Here is a 19,111-nt window from a genome sequence, read left to right on the forward strand (position 1 = left end):
AAATTTCAACACTTAAGAATAACTGTGTATTAATTACAGAATTAAACCAGTCATATTAAGTAGAACAGACAAAAAAACTACTAAGAGGGATAATGTATTAAGAGATCCCAGTGGAAAGAACAGGTCTTCAAAGAAGGAGGTACCTTTCTCTGAAGGGAGGAGAGAACCTCCACTTTGACTATGACCTTGTCTAAACAAGGTAAGAGTCGGAGAACTCAAGGGGCTTCCGTAGCCTTGGAAACTCATGACTGGGAGATTACTGATGCCATAAACAGGAGTGTCAATTTGTAAAGTCAACAACAGGAGTCACTGTGCACTCACTCCTCATGTAGGATCTCTGTCCTTAATGTGCTGTACATTGAGACTTAATGCTATAACTAGTACTCAAACAGTATATTTCACTTTGTGTTTCTATGGGGGTGCAAACTGTTGAAATCTTTACTTAATGTATACTAAACTGATCTTCTGTAAAAAAAAAAAGAAGAAATTATCAATTCCCAACTTGACTCTCACTGGGATTAAACATGACAATAGGTCTGATCTGATTTCATCATCATTTAAAAAATCATCTATTATTTTTCACTTTATGTTTCTGTGTGGGAGCAAACTGTTGAAATATTTACTTAATGTATGCCAAACTGATCTTCTGTATATAAAGAGAATTGAACATGAATCCTCATTTGAATGGAAGGGGAGAGGGAGTGGGAAAGGGGAGGGTTGTGGGTGGGAGGGACGGTATGGGGGGGAAGCCATTGTAATCCATAAATCGTACTTTGGAAATTTATATTCATTAAATAAAAGTAAAAAAAAAGAAAAAAAAAGGAGACGGAGGAAGGAGATTTAAGACTGAACAAAAAAATAAAGAAACGACTAATTTTGTGACAGGATGAATTTCAAAGTTTAAAAGGAATATTAACTTTAGGTGAATACCAGTGAAAACACACCACTGATGAGTTATTAGGCCAAATTCTCAGCATAAAAATTATTTTTCATCATATACCTATTTCATATGACTAGTTGAATATCTTATTTTTCTAAAGTGTTTTATAAGTTGAGAGTTGTTCTTCAATTCTCATTTTTTTTCCAACTGGTGCCTCATGTATAATCAATATGTGGAGTTCTGGTTTGAAGTTTTTCTTGTATGGTCTAGTATGTTTCATATGAATATCCATCAATTACGAAAGTCTTATTATTCTTACACATCAATCCACAGCCAAGAGAAATACTTCCATGTTTCCCAATCATGTTTTTAATATAAGACACATACATTTCACACAGCCATCATTCTTTGTGAGTTCAGGTTTAGGACATTCATTGGAGAGTGAAAATAGAGCTGTTAAGTTATAAGAAACAGAGTTCAATTTGTTCTAAATTTCAAGGATGAGTCATTTCTCACATCTGTTAATTCCAACATCTGTTAATAGCAACAATTTAATTACAGTTAACTGAATGATAGTTATCCATCTAACATATTGGTTCCATATTTATTGATGTAATGAAGAAATTTCATACTTTAGTCAGATTAGTTTTAACAGTCCAGTTACAGAAATTTGTATCTGATAATGCCATATTTCATATCTACAATATGATCAACCTTTTTATACCATATTTTTCTCTGCTTTCATGTTACCATACCCAATGCTTAATTATTCATCTAAGTGCGTACTGTTATAGTTGTTGAATAGCTAGTTGTTATTTGATTATACACATGAGTGCTTGGAAAAATCCTCTAGCAACACTCTTTTTAAAAATATTTTGTTAATTTATTTGAGAGGTAGAGTTACAGACAGTGAGAGGGAGAGACAGAAAGGTCTTGCTTCCGTTGGTTCACTCTCAAAATGGCTGCAACAGCCAGAGCTGTGCCAATCCAAAGCCAGAAGCCAGATGCTTCTTCCTGGTCTCCCACATGGATGCAGGGGTCCAAGCAATTGGGCCATCTTCTACTTCTTTCCCAGGCCATAGCAGAGAGCTAGATTGGAAGAGGAGCAGCCAGAACTCGAACTGGTGCCCATATGGGATGCTGGAGCCGCAGGCGGAGGATTAACCTACTGTGACACTAGCAACACTTTTTTTGTGACAGGATTTCACACCAAATTATCTTAATTCTAAATTCTTCCCAATTTCATTCTAATTTTGCTGAACTCCTGTATCCTTTATTAGATTATTACTCCATCCTGTTTGTATTGAAATTCCATGTTTCTGAAATTGCTCCAATATCAAAAGCAAATTCTTGGCATACCAAGATTCCTGGATTGGATCCTTATTCTCTCAATATAGCATTTATGAGTTCAAACATGGCCCCATTTTTTTTCTAAAATTTGTGTTTGTAAATACCATTTTATACAGTAGAATTGAAGTTATATTGTCAGTAGTAATATTAAGAGATGTAGTCCATTTTGATTATCCTAGGGCTAACTAGAGTATCAGGTTCTAAACATGGTAGGATCAATATTATGGAGGACAGGTTTTAGACCTTTGGAAAAACCACCACTAGCATTCAGCTTGAATTTACTGCTTATCTTTATATTTACCTTCAGTTTTGTTAAAATTTACAGTTATAAAAGGCCAGAAGCAAGTGAAGTCTTTGGTATTGTTTAGGGACTTTTCATTTGAGTATATTCAGTTTTTTAGTGTTTGTTTATTTTAATCTGCTTAAAAAGAAGAAACAGAGAAAAAGAAAGATATTTTCCATCTGCTGGTTCACTTTTCAAATGCTTTTAATAGCCAGGGCTGGATCAGGCCAAAGTCAAGAGCTAAAAGCTACATCTGGGTCTCAAGTGGTAGGTATCCAAACAGCTGAACCACTACCTTCTGCCTTCCAGTATGCATTATTAGGAAGCTAGATTGGAGGTGGAATAGCTGAGAGTCAAAATGGCACTCCAATATTGGATCCAATGGTCCCAAGAGGCAGCTTAACCCACTGTGCCACAATGCTTGTTTCTTCATTTGAGTACATTCATTCTAATGGTTAACTTTCCTATCCATTACATTCCACAGCATAATGAGCCACTATATTTATGATTGTGTGATGATATTTAACATTGTGTTATTTAATATTTGGGTAATATTTTTTGCAATTTTAAAAGGTTTGTTTATTTATTTAAAAAGCAGAGAGAGAGAGAGAGAGAGAGAGAGGAACGGAGAGATCTTCCATCAACTGGCTTACTCCCCAAATTTCCACAAAAGTGAGGGCTGGGCGAAGCCAAAGCCAGGAGCCAGGGGCTTCATCCAAGGCTTCCACATGGTTGACGGAGGCCCAGGCACTTGGGCCATTTTCCGCTGTTTTCCTAGGACACTAGCAGGGAACTGGATCAGAAGTGGAACAGCCAGAACTTGAAATGGTACACATATGAGATGTCAGTGTTGCAGGTGACAGTTTAACCCTTTGCACCAAAAAGTCAACTCCAAGAAATATTTCTTTTATTTTGTGAAAAGACTTGGCATTTTTATTTTTTTGTGATTATAAACCATACAATGAATGAACTGGGTCCATGACTGACAAAAAAAAAAAAAAAAAACGGGTTCCTCAAGCTTACATTCACACTCAGGACAATTTGTAATTGATAAAAAATTGTGTATATTTGAGTTACTTATTAAATGAGGAAGAATAATGTTACACTTTGTGTGAACTCCTATGAAATAGGTACCAAGGGGTAAACATTTGGTATAGCAGCTTAAGTCACTGCTTGGTATACCTCCATCCCATATTGGAGTGCTTGCTTTGAATCCTGGCTTCTCTGCTTCCCATTCAACTTCTGGCTAATGTGCATCCCAGGTGGCAGCAGATGCTGCCTCAAGTGCTTGGATACCTGCCACCCATGTGGGAGACCTGAATTGAGTTCCATGCTCCTGGTTTTAGGCTGACCCAAATCTGGATGTTTTGGGCATTTGGGGAGTGTACCAGAGAACAGCAGATTGAAATTTTGAAATGTTCTCTCTCTCTCTCTCTCTCTCTCTCTCTCTTCCTCTTTCCCCTCCCTCCCTCCCTCTCTCCCTTCTGCCCTCCCCCCCTTTTAAATAAAAAATGAAAATATTAAAATAAGTATCAAAATTATAATGGCCAGAATAACTAAAATGTATAATTTTAGTTTATTTCTCCAGTTGTTGTTCCATTAGAAAGAATCCTTTCTTTTTTTCTTTTTTTTTTTTTTTTTTTTTGACAGGCAGAGTGGACAGGGAGAGAGAGAGACAGAGAGAAAGGTCTTCCTTTTGCCGGTGGTTCACCCCCCAATGGCCGCTGCGGCCGGCGCGCTGTGGCCGGCACACCACGCTGATCCGAAAGCAGGAGCCAGGTGCTTCTCCTGGTCTCCCATGGGGTGCAGGGCCCAAGCACTTGGGCCATCCTCCACTGCACTCCCAAGCCACAAAGAGAGCTGGCCTGGAAGAGGAGCAACCAGGACAGAATCCGGCGCCCCGACTGGGACTAGAACCTGGGGTGCTGGCGCGGCAGGCAGAGGATTAGCCTATTGAGCCATGGCACCGGCCCATAAATTTCAATCTTACATAATAAGCGTATATCTATTTGAATTTCTACCTCATTTTGGTAGCAGTGAGAGTGATTATTAATACATTAAAGTATGCTTCCAATGTAGTGATTATACAATCTGTTGTCAGAAAACTTTGATGTAGATTTAGTGTCCTGACCTATATTGATAACTGACATACTTCCTCAGGGGGACTTTTCCCATACTTGGCCACACAATGATCAAATAATAAGCCTATGGAAATAAGCAAGCCCGTTACCATGAATGCTTTCTGTTATAATCCATAAACAGCTATATTTAAACCCTAAATTAATAAATGTTTCAAACATTATGGAAAAGGTGAAAATATTAAGATTTCTATAATATGAACAGTATTTCACTTATTGCTTTCTCATGTCTCGTAGGCTATCTCCTTTTGATATTTTTCTCCTCTTTTTGGCTTGACTGAGATATTTCAAACTCTTTTCAAGATTGGAAAATCTTCCACCTGATCTATTCTGTTGTTAAAACTCTCCATTGTATTTTTTTATTTCATTGATTAATGTTTTCATCTTTAAAACTTCTGATTGGTTCTTTTTAATGATTTCTCTCTCTTTGTTGGATTTATCATTCATATCATATATTGTTTTCCTCATTTCTTTGAATTGTGTATCTGTATTTTTTGCACCTCATCGAGTTTTGTCACAGAGCAATTGACAACTGTGAAGCATCCAAAGGGCAGAGTAACAGGTGCTGAAAGAATTACAAGAAACACAAAGTAGAGAGAAGAAAATCAGGGATCAGGGTACTCTCTTGCATGATAGCACAATAGTCCTGAATGTCTTTTGTTCTTCATTTTTATTTAGCTACAATGGTTTAATCATTAATGTTATATGTATACAGATACAATAGCATCAAAACTCAGCAAATAGTTTGGAACTCACTAAACCTATAAGAAAGAAGGTATAAACAAAACTTAATATTCTCTAACCAAGCATCTGAGGTTGAAGGAACTAGGTTGTCACTTGAACAACAGTGGACCTATCCCACATATGTTATCCACAGAAAAAATAACCCATGTGCTTTTGCACCAGCTTACCTATGGTGGCAGTGTTTCAGCCTTCTGTAGCCATTATTCCATGTCTGACTTGGAAAGGTTAAGCCTTCAAGATTCTTGAAACTTTTTTTTTTTTTGCTGATTTATAATCTATAAGTAAGCACAATCTGAAACTATGCTACATAGCAGTAAAGAAACCAAACAGTTTCTTTAGGATCATCATTTTGATTTATTTTTGAGGCATTTTGGTAGATATTCTTCAAATTAGGATCTATTTCTGAAGAACTATTGTGTTGGTTTGGAGATGTGTTGTTTCCTTGATTCTTCATATTTCCTGTGTCTTTACACTGATGCCTATGCATCTGGCACAACAGTTCTTTCTTTTGCATGGAATAGAATAGGTTTTGTAGGAAAAGACTTTTTTTAGATAGAATGTAGGGTATCAGTTGGGGTGTTGCTTTGGCTTTTATTCTAGGTAAGCCAAGTTGTATAACCACTGAGTGTTTTCTTCATCTGTAATAAATGTCAGCAGTGTTCACAGTGCCACGTTTGTCTAGTCTGTCACAGTTAATGGAGGTATTAATATGACTTTGAGGTGGACATGGGCTTCCATTGATATGGGTTTTTTAAAATATTTATTCATTTTGAAAGAAAAAGTTACATACACACACACACACACACACACACAGAGGAGGTGGGGGGGAATCTTCCATCCACTGATTCTCACTCCAGATGATTTCAACGGCCCAATGGCCACTGCTGGACCAGGCTGAAGCCAGGAGCCAGAAGCTTCATCTGGGTCTCCCATGTAGGTGGTAGAGGTCCAAGAAATCAGTCCTTCATCTGTTGCCTTCCAAGGCAGATTAGCAAGAAACTGGATTTGAAGAGGAGCAGCTGGCATTGGAACCAGCCCTCTGATATGAGATGCAGGTATCCCAATAAGTGGCTTAACCCACTGTGCCACAGTACTACCCTCCATATGTTTTTTACATGCCCAGAGAGTTGTGTGTTACTCACACCAGAAATTATGATGATTGAAGCCATTTACATGGTGCTTGGCCCAACAGGCAAGCGTGAGTGATTCTGGGGCTTGTGGCACCAATTACTGTGGCTCTAGGGCTATATGATATAGACTGAACTTTCCTCAATTCTTACTGGGTGGGTGTGACTGATTCTGGGCTTATAGTAGCACAAGCAGTGAGAGTTTTAAAGGGACCTTGCTACAGTCCTATGGGGGAGTCAAATATAGTTCATGCTGGAGATTGTGCACTTTTAGGTGTGGGCTTAGGGCAGTGGAATGCAGATATCTTCTTCCCTAGATTCCACAGCATAGGTTCCAGTAACTCCAAGGCAAATAGTAATAATAGTTGGAGTGTTAGAGCTACAGTGCAGGGAAGATAACTCCTTCAGGTCTTACAAGAAAAACGTGGGTTATTCTTGATTGTGCAATGGCAACTGTGGGCCTAATTCTACATCAAGTGGAATGGAGATAGAGCCCTCTTCATGCCATACAGGGCAAGCACAGGTGTCTGGTACTTACAGTGCCAAAAGTCCCCATCTTGGAACTGCAGGATGCAAGCAGCGATATTACCCAAGTCTCACATTTCATGTGCAGGCTATGCTAGGGATTGTGCATTAGAAGATATAGTTTTAGAGTATTGGAATGCAGATAGGTTACTTCCCAGGTCCCATGGAGAGAATTCTGATGATTACGTAGTATGTAGCTCCTACTGTCTCAGTCTCAGAGCTGCAGGACTTGTTGTTGAATACTTTACCTGTGTCCCACGGGTTGATTACATAATATACATGACTGAACCAGTGGGATGCAGGTAGGGCCTGCCCCCACAGGCAAACCCAAGTGACCCTGGGACTTATCAAATGAAGAATCAGAGACCCAGAGCTGAAGCATGCAGTAGGTCCCTTACCTAGGTGCCTTGGGGAAAACTCAAGTGACTGGAATAGCTCCAATCATCACAGTCCCCAAGCTGTGGGGCTCAGAGTGTACCTTATCTAGGTACACTAGATCCCCCACAGTGATCATATTTTGTGATGGACATTGTACACTAGCAGGTGCACGACAGGAGCAGAAGAAGGCAGATAGGGCCTTCCTCAGACCCCTTGGGGGAGCACAAGTGACCCTGGAACTTATAGCACCAAAAATCACAGTCCTAGAGCTGCAAGATGCAGTGAGGTCCTTATGTAAGTCTCACAGTGTGAGTGCTAGTTATACTTGGGAATATTTATTGGCAGCTGCCAGCCTGAAGCAGAGGAACACAGATGCAGTCCTCTAGATCCTACATGTGAGTACAAGACTCTCCAGAGATGGTAACACAAACAGAGTCCATCCCAGAGCTTCAGAGCACAAAGGGAATTGACCCCAGGTTCCACAGACCATGCAGCAGTAATGTTGTGGCTTGTTCTCATGCTACCCAGAAACCTGTCCTATGAGATGGAGAAGGGAACTTCCTCACTTTGGGTACTCTGGGCTTGCATATGAGCTTTTGCTGACAGAGGCCCACGAAGCCATGAGGAAATTTCTTACATTACATAGAGCAAGCAAGCATAGACCAGGAGCTTATACACTGAAATTCCACATCTGTAGAATGCAGGGGGCATATTCTTGGCCCTGCTTTGGCTCTGGCTCTGGCTATGGGAAATTCTGCTATGAACAAGTTTATTTGCTGAACCCTAAGAAAGTATGGAGTTTAGAAGAGGTTGTACCTCAGCAGCTGGTATCTAGTGTTTTTGGGGTGGAGGGAGAAAATGTGGGTTCATTTTTATGAGTAAAGTGGTTGCTTGGACCCCAGTCAGCCTTCCAGATTGCATTTAAAGCCAGTGAGGACTGTGCAATTCTGTAGTTAGGGCTGCTGAGCTGTAGCAGTGGCCAGGCATCTTGAAGCTTTCTACTGACCTTTTCCTAGCAAGATATCTTCTTACTGGCTGGTGAGCCAGGATAAGAACTGCATCATGCTTTACTCTCTCTCTCCCTCCCCCACCCCTTTTCTCTCTGCAGGTCTCAGTCTCTGTGCTGTTTGTAGTTCCCATCACTTCTTTGTTATTATAATTTTTTTAATTGTAACATTTAAAATTTCTGTAACATTTTGCCACAATCACTTCAAATGTAGACACTATATACATACACATAAATATACTATTTTTGAAAATAGATAATATTACAGAGGGAGGAATTCATAATGATCATGATAGTAAAGAAGGGTATATTGTAATTTACATGGTATGATTAAGTGAAGCAATATTTATAACTATATACCAAATAATATGACATCCACACAATTTTTATCTATCTGTACTCTGTTTCTCTCTCTATGTATATATAACATAAATATATATATATATGTGTGTGTGTGTGTGTGTGTGTGTGTATGTGTGTGTGCATAGAGAAAGAATATATATATCCACAAACGAGAACAACAGAACAACATGAGATTTGTTCTTTCTTGGTGTGGCTTATTTCCCCATCACTTCTTTATTTTAGTTTCCCATAAGTCAATTTCCTGGAAGTGTGGTCCTCTCTATGTTGCTCTGGCACTTTTCTGTGGCTGAGGTGAGTGTTGATCTTCTCTGTTTAGCCATCTTGATCTTTCTTTATACAACATTTAACTTTTGAAACATGGATATATCAATATTCTCTTACAAGGTCCCTTCTTATTTGTTGATGGTCCCAGATAAGAGTTTGTTTCTTTATCTGGGAACCTAACATTGAAGGCTTATTTTTCTTTTTTTCATGTCTTACTAAAATTTATTTTCCTTAAAGTAAGCTGCTGCTGAGTATACATGAGAACTGTCGGTGTCCTTGCCAGCTACTTGCATTTTCCTTAGTTTCTACTTGCATTCCAGGGAGAAAAGGTTGCTGCAAATTCGGACCTAAAACCTTGACTTGTTTGAAGAGGAAAATAGCTTACTTCTTGGGACCACGGCATTCCCTGCAGGGAGTGTGAGTTATGATTTGTGTGTTTCATTAATTAAGCAAAGTGAGCTGAAGGCAACACTCCATGCAGCAGGCAGCATACATTTCCATGCAAAGGACTATAGACACAAAACATGCTGCAGAACACCTCAGTAGAATTTTGTGACTCTTCTGGGATCATTGGAAAGGAATCATTAGATGGGTAGTAGCTTGGGAAGAGATGTAGTAGCTCTTACCATTTCTGGTCTTCCTGGCAGTTCTAAATAGCTTTTAAGAGGTATTTCAGAAGCCAGCATTTGTCAGTGGTTATGACAACACTTGGGTTGCCAACATCCTGTATTAGTGTTCCTAGGTAAGGGTCCTGGTTCCACTTTTGATTCTAGCTTCTCACTCATGTGCACTCAGAGAATCTTCAGATGAGGACTCAGGTTGCTGGGTTTTTTTCCACCCATGTGGATGGCCTGGATTGATTTCCTCTCTCCTGAACTAGGCCTGGCCCACCCTCAGTTGTTGTTGGGGAAATTTGGGAAGTGAAACAGTGATACATCTCTCTCTCTCTCTCTCTCTCTTTCTCTCTTTTTCTCTCTCTCTCTGTCTCTATCCTCCCTCTCCCTTCTCCCCTCTCTCCTTTCCCCTCTCCTCCTCTCTCTTCTTTTCCAATTAGTGGATAAGTAATTGATTTTAAAAAGAGATATTTCAGTTACTGGAGTTCCAAAGGAATAAGGATGTTTATTTTCATGTTAAGATGAAAAATAATTTGATGATGTATATTGTACTTTAACTTTAGTTCTTGTTTGCAGTTTAGTAGCCTGAATTCTTTTTTATTCTTCTATTTCCAGGTTGCCAAAGAAATCACTGGACACCTGATATATTCATTTGTTTATTCAAAGTCTCAATGATAACATATTAGTTTCTCCCTGCTGCCTGCATGCCAACAAATATGATGACTTAAAAAACACAAATGTATTATCTCATATTTTGAGGGTTATAACTCATTAATGGGTAATATTAGACTAAAATCAAGTTATTGGCAGAGAAGCATTAGTCCTTGAGGACCTAGGATTGAGTCTATTTCCTTGCTGTTTCCAGCTTCTAGAGGTCACCTTTATTCTTGGCTCTTTGCTAACGTTTTCATCTTCCTCTTCCACCAAGAAAGGCCCTGCAGTTATACTGACCCACTCAGATAATCAGAATAATGTACCCATCTTAAGATCACCATCTGATTAGCGACTTTAATTTTATCAACAACATTAACTCTACTTTGCCATCAACAAGAACATTTTCATAGGTCACTGTTTTTAGGATTAAACATCATTGAGGGGCATTTATTCTGCCAACCAGAAAATTTATTTATTCTTCTTAATCATTTCTGTTTCCCTAACAAGCTTTATATGCTTGGCTTGGGAGGAAGAGGAGCTAGATTTTACAGGTCACATATTAGAATAGTTCTCCCCTTTCCAAACGGAAGTCATCCCCTGATCTCATAGCTGTTGGGAACCATCAATCTCAGAGGTCATTCATTAATTGGTTCAAAATTATGGAAAAGAAGACTAAAGAGAAGCAGAGAGAACAAGAGAAGGGAATGTATGAGGGGCTACCATTGTGGTGTAGGAGGGTTAAGTAGCCACCTGTGACATCAGTATCCCATATGGACACTGATTCAAGTCCCGACTGCTGCACTTCCAATCCAGTTCCCTGCTAATATTGCTGCAAAAACAGAGGAAGATGTCCCACTTCCCTGAGTCCCTGCATCCACATATGAGACCCAAATGAAGTCAAAGGCTCCTGGCCTGGCCCAGTCCTGGCCATTGTGGGCATTTGGGAAGTGAACCACCAGATAAAAGATATTCTCTCTCTCTGTCTCTGTCTCCCTCTGTAATTCTGCCTTTCAAATAAATAAACAAATTAATACATCTTTAAAAAAGAACCCAAATAAAGAAAGTTCATGTTCTTCATATTTTTCTCTAATATCCTAATAGATATTCAATATACTCTTTATTTTCTGATAAATATCTATCCAAGAAATATCAATTAAACATTTTTATGGGAATTTTTAAAACATCTCCAGAAGGTGTATTGATGTCTACTTCAAAAGAACTTTCTTATAACTATTGCAAAGCAGAGATTTTTTTGAATAAATAAATAAATGTATTCATTCTAAAGGTGATAAAGTGAAATTAGTCTTTTCAGAGTGGCTTGAATACCATATTCCCAGCTTCCCATATTTTCCATCATTAAAGCTAATGGCAAGGAGATGGAAACTTGGAGTCATGGAGTCACAATTACCCAATGCTTAAATGACATCTCAAAATATCCAATGAGTGTTAATACTCCTGTCACACTGAGCCAAAGTACCCAAATGGAGACTATCAGCTAGTGGTGTCTTAACTGTTGGCCATAATTCCACTTGCACATTTTCCATTCTTGTTGCCAAATTGCTTGGGGGAGATTGGGAATAAATTGAAATACAAAGGGGAATGAACATTCATAAATATGAAGCTATCTAGTGTAATGTTGAGGAAAATTAATGCTTTAAATGAGATGTGTAGGTATCCAGCAAGTGACTTCAATACTTTAAAGTATTCTCACATCCATTTATATGGAATTAAAGCTAAAAGTATTTTTACATCATCCTACTTAAAGGTACTAAAGTACGGAGAAGATATTCCATTTACATCAAAGGTACATAAAGCTTACTCTGACTTTTCCATTTTTCATAATTCATTATCAGGATTACTCCATTGTTCTATTGCTTCATAATCTTTTATCAACCTATGCTGATATTTTGTTCTTCATAATTTGTCAACAATACCTCTTACGCTTTTCTGTGGCAGTGTTTCAAGCACAGATAATTAGTTACATGCTTCAACATCCCTCACTACATTTAGATTATTTTAAATTTTCTCTTACCTTTTATGAAGTAGTGAAGAAACAAAGCACAATTTTTTTTCTTTTAAAAATTATAAATTTATTTGAAAGGTAGAGCAACAGAGACAGAGGGAGAGGCAGACAGAGAGAGTGAGAGATGTCCCATGTACTGGTTCACTCCCCACATGGCTGAAGCCAAGATCCAGGAACTCCATCCAGGTCTCCCGCGTGGGTGGCAGGGTCTCGAGCCCTTGGGCCATCCTCTGCTGCCTTCCCAGGCTCATCAGCAGGGAGCTGGATCGGAAGTGGAGCAGCAGGACTCGAGCCGGCACTCAGATCCGGAATGCCAAGTAGTGGCTTCCCCCACTGCACCAAACACTGGCCACAGAAAACGAGATTTCTTTACCTAATAACCTACAGTTTTGCTAATGTGATAAGTAAAACAAGTTTTAATTTTCACTTTTCAGGTTCGGGAAGTGTGGTTCCTAACTTACTAATTTTGGTTTCTGGAACAGCCATTCTCATTTCATTCTCTCTGTATTCTTAATGCTGGCTCCCAGGCTTGTAACTGGGTTACTCTTTCTTGGAGAGAGTGGCCTGTTCTGGTTCTATCCCTGGGTCTCCCCAAACATCAGAAACAGCCATCCTAAGGCCTCAGTCCTTTCCTTCTCTCACCCAGCAAAAAGGCGAGGTGGCTTCCTTGCCACGCCCGCGGGACCCACAGGGTTCTCAGTTACTGACGCCCTGAGTGAGCAGAACTCTGCTCAGACAGACAAGGTGCCCAGAGTAATTACAGCTCCTATTCCGATCTGCTTTTCTGGTAAAATCTCAGCTGCAGTTCTTCTCTTTATAACGCGTTTCTGCCCACTGGGCCAATCTGTCTGGGTGCCACGTCTGTGATCCCTGGTGTCAACTAGGCTCCAGGGAGACTCCCGCTCTGGGCTCGCTTGCCCTAGGCAGGTGTGTGGGGGAGGCGCTGAGGCAGGTGGGGCAAGGAATGGCTCAGTCCCCTAAGTGCGGGTTGAACACACACGATTTAGAAGCAATGCTCCCTGGGCCGAAAGTCAACAAAAAGTCTGTTTCCCAATGTCCAAATCCGTAACTTTTCAGAGGGAGGGGTAGGACTGGAGATAAGCCAGGAAAGGCTTTCGTATTAATCGTTCTTTTCATAAACTTCAAATTTGTACTTGATGCCTTTCTCCTCCTGGACACCAGAAAGGACGCCTGGGTACTCTGGGAGCAGTTTGTATTTCTCCAAATCAATTTCTGGAAAAAATGTGTCACTTTCAAATTCCTGCATGATCCTTGTCACAAACAGTCTGAGATGGCCTGGCCGATTCATGGCTTCCTTATACACAGAGCTGCTAATTGTGTGTAGTCTAGTTCAGAGATCAATTGGGTTTCTTTGAAATAGGAAAGTGTTCCAAAAATGAAATTATATAAATTAGATACATTTCCAAGAAAAAAATACCTATCTGAAGATGCCTCCAAAAATATATTTGTTTATTTGAATGGCAGAGTTACAGAGACACATGCAAAGATAGGGAAAGGCAGAGATCTTCCATCTACTGGTTTACTTACAAAATGGTTGCAAAGTCTGGGCTGGAACTCTATCTGGGTATCCTATGTAGGTGGCAAGGGCCAATGCATTCAGGCAATCTTGTGCTTATTTCCAGGGTGCATTAACAGAAATGCTAAATCAGAAGTGGAACAGCCAGGATTTGAACCAGTGCATATATGGGATGCTGGCATCACAGGTGGCAGCCCAATCTGTGGTACCACAATGCCACATCAATCCCCAGAATTTTTGATAACATGCAGGGTAAGCATAGAATTCTAATTCCAGAAGGATAATGCTAGAACAACCTTATCAATGCTGAAGCTAGGAGCACAGAATTCAATATAGGTATCCATGTGGCTGACAGGGACTCAATTAGTTGAGCCATCATTGCTGACACCTACTGTCCACATTTCAAGAAGCAGAAGTCAGGAGACAGAGACAGGTATTGCCAAATTGATCTTCTGTATATAAAGATAATTGAAAATGAATCTTGATGTGAATGGAAGGGGAGAGGGAGTGGGAGAGGGGAGGGTTGTGGGTGGGAGGGAAGTTACGGGAGGGAAAAGCCATTGTAATCCATAAGCTGTACTTTGGAAATTTATATTCATTAAATAAAAGGTAAAAAAAAAAGAAATTGTGGGATATGTACACTATGGAATACTACACGGCATTTAAAAAGGATGAAATCTGGTGCTTTGCAACAAAATGGAGCAAGCTGGAAAACCTCATACTTAGTGAGATAAATACCATATGTTCTCTCTAATTTGGGAGAATTAATAGTGCTCCTAAAATAAAAGCTGTAGAAGCAAAATTGACACTTTTAGAATCAATAACTTGAATAGTCCTTGACCTAACTGTGGAGGGACAGTTTATTATTGTTTCTTTTTATTTTGTATATCATTTTTTTCTCTGTTTTCATTCTATACAGCAATAAAAAAAGTATGAAATCCGGTCCTTTGCAACAAAATGGAACAAGCTGGAAAACCTCATACTTAGTGAAATAATCCAGTCACAAAGAGACAAACACCATATGTTCTCCCTGATTTGGGAGAATTAATAGCACACCTAAAATGAAAGCTATAGAAGCAAATTTTTCAATTTTGGAATCAATGTCTTCAATAGTCCTTGACCTGACTGTCTAGGGACAGTTTATCATTGTTACTTTTTACTGTGTATTTCCTTTTTGTTTGGTTTGGTTTGGTTTTTTCCCTGTTTTCTTTCATTCTCTTTTTTCTTCTTCATACTATATACTGAACTCTCTGTGTAACATAGAGTTAATCATATGTATTTTAAGGCAATTGGAAAAAGATCACAGTTAAAAACAAGAGAGAGACTAAGAGATGGAGAAGATAGTCTATAACTGTAAAAAGATCTAGCTCAAAGGGTAAGAACTTCTCATTGGGCTCCAAACCCATACAAATTAGTGCTATAAATCCATCTTCAATGTTAAAATGATCATATTAAACATTAGAGGCAACATATAGATCTAAGTCATATAAATTACATCAAGTACTCAGTAAAAATAATAGAACTAAAAAGGAAGGAAAGTTGAAAACAGGGAGCAGTCCACACAACAGACTCCTAGAATGACATTCACTATAAATAACACTCTGACTTCAGAATCAACAATTAAGGCTTCCTGGTCAGGCTGCAAGTCATGTGAGAGTATTTCAGGCATAGAAAGCCAAGACTCTGTGAAAAAAAAAAAAGTAGTTTATGGATTACAGTGACTTTCCCGCCCCCCATAATTTCCCTACCACCAACAACCCTCTCATCTCCCGCTCCCTCTTCCATTCCATTCACATCAAGATTCATTTTCAATTATCTTTATATACAGAAGATCGTTTTAGTATATATTAAGTAAAGATTTCATCAGTTTGCACCCACACAGAAACACAAAGTGTAAAATACTGTTTCAGTACTAGTTATAGCATTACTTCACATTGTACAACACATTAAGGACAGAGATCCTACATGAGAAGTAAGTGCACAGTGACTCCTGTTGTTGACTTAACAAATTGACACTCTTGTTTATGGTGTCAGTAATCACCCTAGGCTCCTGTCATGAGTTACAAGGCTATGGAAGCCTTTTGAGTTCGCTTTGATCATATTTAGACAAGATCATAGTCAAAGTGGAAATTCTTTCCTCCCTTCAGAGAAAGGTACCTCCTTCTTTGATGGCCCATTCTTTCCACTGGGATCTCACTCGCAGAGATTCTTTCATTTAGGTCTTTTTTTTTTTTTTAAACTTTTATTTAATGCATATAATTTTCCAAAGTACGACTTATGGATTACAATGGCTTCCCCCCCATACCGTCCCTCCCACCCACAACCCTCCCCTTTCCCACTCCCTCTCCCCTTCCATTCACATCATGATTCATTTTCGATTATCTTAATATACAGAAGATCAGCTTAGTATACATTAAGTATGGATTTCAACAGTTTGCTCCCACACAGAAACATAAAGTGAAAAATAATAGATGATTTTTTTAAATGATGATGAAATCAGAGCAGACCTATTGTCATGTTTAATCCCAGTGAGAGTCAAGTTGGGAATTGATAATTTCTTTTTTTTTTTTTTTTTTTTTTTTTTTTTTTTTTTTTTTACAGAGGATCAGTTTAGTATGCATTAAGTAAGGATTTCAACAGTTTGCACCCCCATAGAAACATATAGTGAAATATATTGTTTGAGTACTCGTTGTAGCATTAAATCTCAATGTACAGCACATTAAGGATAGAGATCCTACATGAGGAGTAAGTGCACAGTGACTCCTGTTGTTGACTTTACCAATTGACACTCCTGTCTATGGCATCAGTAATCTCCCTATGCTCCAGTCATGAGTTTCCAAGGCTATGGAAGCCCTCTGAGTTCTCCGACTCTTATCTTGTTTAGACAAGGTCATAGTCAAAGTGGAGGTTCTCTCCTCCCTTCAGAGAAAGGTACCTCCTTCTTTGATGACCTGTTCTTTCCACTGGGATCTCACTCACAGAGATCTTTTGCCAGAGTGTCTTGGCTTTCCATGCCTGAAATACTCTCATGAGCTTTTCAGCCAGCTCCGAATGCCTTTAGGGCTGATTCTGAGGCCAGAGTGCTATTTAGGACATCTGCCATTCTATGAGTCTGCTGAGTATCTCACTTCCCATGTTGGATCACTCTCCCCTTTATTTACTCCATCGGTTAGCGTTAGCAGGTACTAGACTTGTTTATGTGTTCCCTTTGACTCCCAGTCCCTTCACCATGACCAACTGTGAACTGAAACTGATCACCTGGAACAGTGAGATGGCATTGGTACATGCCACCTCGATGGGATTGAATTGGAATCCCCTGGTATGCTTCCAACTCCCCCACTTGGGGCAAGTCAGCCTGAGCATAGGTCTTTTTTTTGCCACAGTGTCTTGGCTTTCCATGCCTACAATACTCTCATGGGCTCTTCAGCCAGATCTGAATGCCTTAAGGGCTGATTCTGTGGCCAGAGTGCCGTTTAGGACATCTGCCATTCTATGAGTCTGCTGTGTATCACGCTTCCCATGTTGGATCGTTCTCTCCTTTTTAATTCTTTCATTTAGTATTAGCATACACTAGTCTTATTATGTGATCCCTTTGACTCTTAGTCCTATCATTATGATCAATTGTGAACTGAAATTGATCACTTGGACTAATGAGATGGCATTGGTACATGCCAACTTGATGGGATTGAATTGGAATTCTCTGGCTCGTTTCTAAATCTGCCATTTGTGGCAAGTCAGATTGAGCATGCCCCACATTGTACATCTCCTCCCTCTGTTATTCCCACTCTTATATTTAACAGAGATCACTTTTCAGTTAAATTTAAACACCTTTGAATAATTGTGTGTTAATTAAAGAGTTCAACCAAAAGTATTAAGTAGAACAAAAAAAATACTAAAAGTGATAAAGTGTTAAGTTGTTCATCAACTTTCAGGACAAGGGCTGATCAAGTCACTGTTTCTCATAGTGTCCATTTCACTTCAACAGGTTTCCTTTTTGGTGCTCGTTTAGTTGTCACTGATCAGGGAGAACATATGATGTTTGTTCCTTTGGGACTGGCTTATTTCACTCAGAATGATGTTTTCCAGATTCCTCCATTTTGTTGCAACTGACTGGATTTCATTGTTTTTTCTACCGCTTGTATACTATTCTATGGAGTACATGTCCCATAATTTCTTTATCCAGTCTACTGTTGTGAATTGAGCTGCAATAAACATTAAGGCTACAGACAGTTTTTTTCTTTGTTTGCCAATTTCATTTCCTTTGGGTAAATTCCAAGGAGTGGGATGGCTGGGTTGTATGGTAGGGTTATGTTCAGGTTTCTGAGGAATCTCCAGACTGACTTCCATAGTGGCTTAACCAGTTTGCATTCCCACCAACACTGGGTTAGTGTCCCTTTTTCCCCACATCCTTGCCAGCATCTGTTGTTTGTAGATTTCTGAATGTGAGCCATTCTAACCGGGGTGAGGTGAAACCTCATTGTGGTTTTGATTTGCATTTCCCTGATTGCTAGTGATCTTGAACACTTTTTCATGTGCCTGTTGGCCATTTGGATTTCCTTTTTTGAAAAATGTCTATTGAGGTCCTTGGCCCATCTCTTAAGTGGGTTGCTTGTTTTGATGTTGTGGAGTTTCTAGATCTCTTTGTAGATTCTGGTTATTAACCCTTTATCTGTTGCAAAGTTTGCAAATATTTTTTCCCACTCTGTCGGTTGCCTCTTCACATGAGAGTATTGTAGGCATGGAAAGCCAAGACACTGTGGCAAAAAAAAAAAGACCTAAATGAAAGATCTCTGTGAGTGAGATCCCAGTGGAAAGAACAGGCCATCAAAGAAGGAGGTACCTTTCTCTGAAGGGAGGAGAGAACTTCCACTTTGACTCTGACCTTGTCTAAAAAAGATCAAAGTCAGCGAACTCAAAAGGCTTCTATGCATAGCCTTGGCAACTCATGACAGGAGCCTAGGGTGATTACTGACACCATAAACAAGAGTGTCAATTCGTTAAGTCAACAACAGGAGTCACTGTGCACTTACTTCTCATGTAGGATTTCTGTCCTTAATGTGTTGTACAATGTGAAGTAATGCTCTAACTAGTACTGAAACAGTATTTTACACTTTGTGTTTCTGTGTGGGTGCAAACTGATGAAATCTTTACTTAATATATACTAAATCGATCTTCTGTATATAAAGATAATTGAAAATGAATCTTGATGTGAATGGAATGGGAGA

Source organism: Oryctolagus cuniculus, chromosome X (assembly GCF_051225735.1).
Source record: "Oryctolagus cuniculus isolate XC-2025 breed Fujian yellow rabbit chromosome X, ASM5122573v1, whole genome shotgun sequence".
Classification (NCBI taxonomy): domain Eukaryota; kingdom Metazoa; phylum Chordata; class Mammalia; order Lagomorpha; family Leporidae; genus Oryctolagus; species Oryctolagus cuniculus.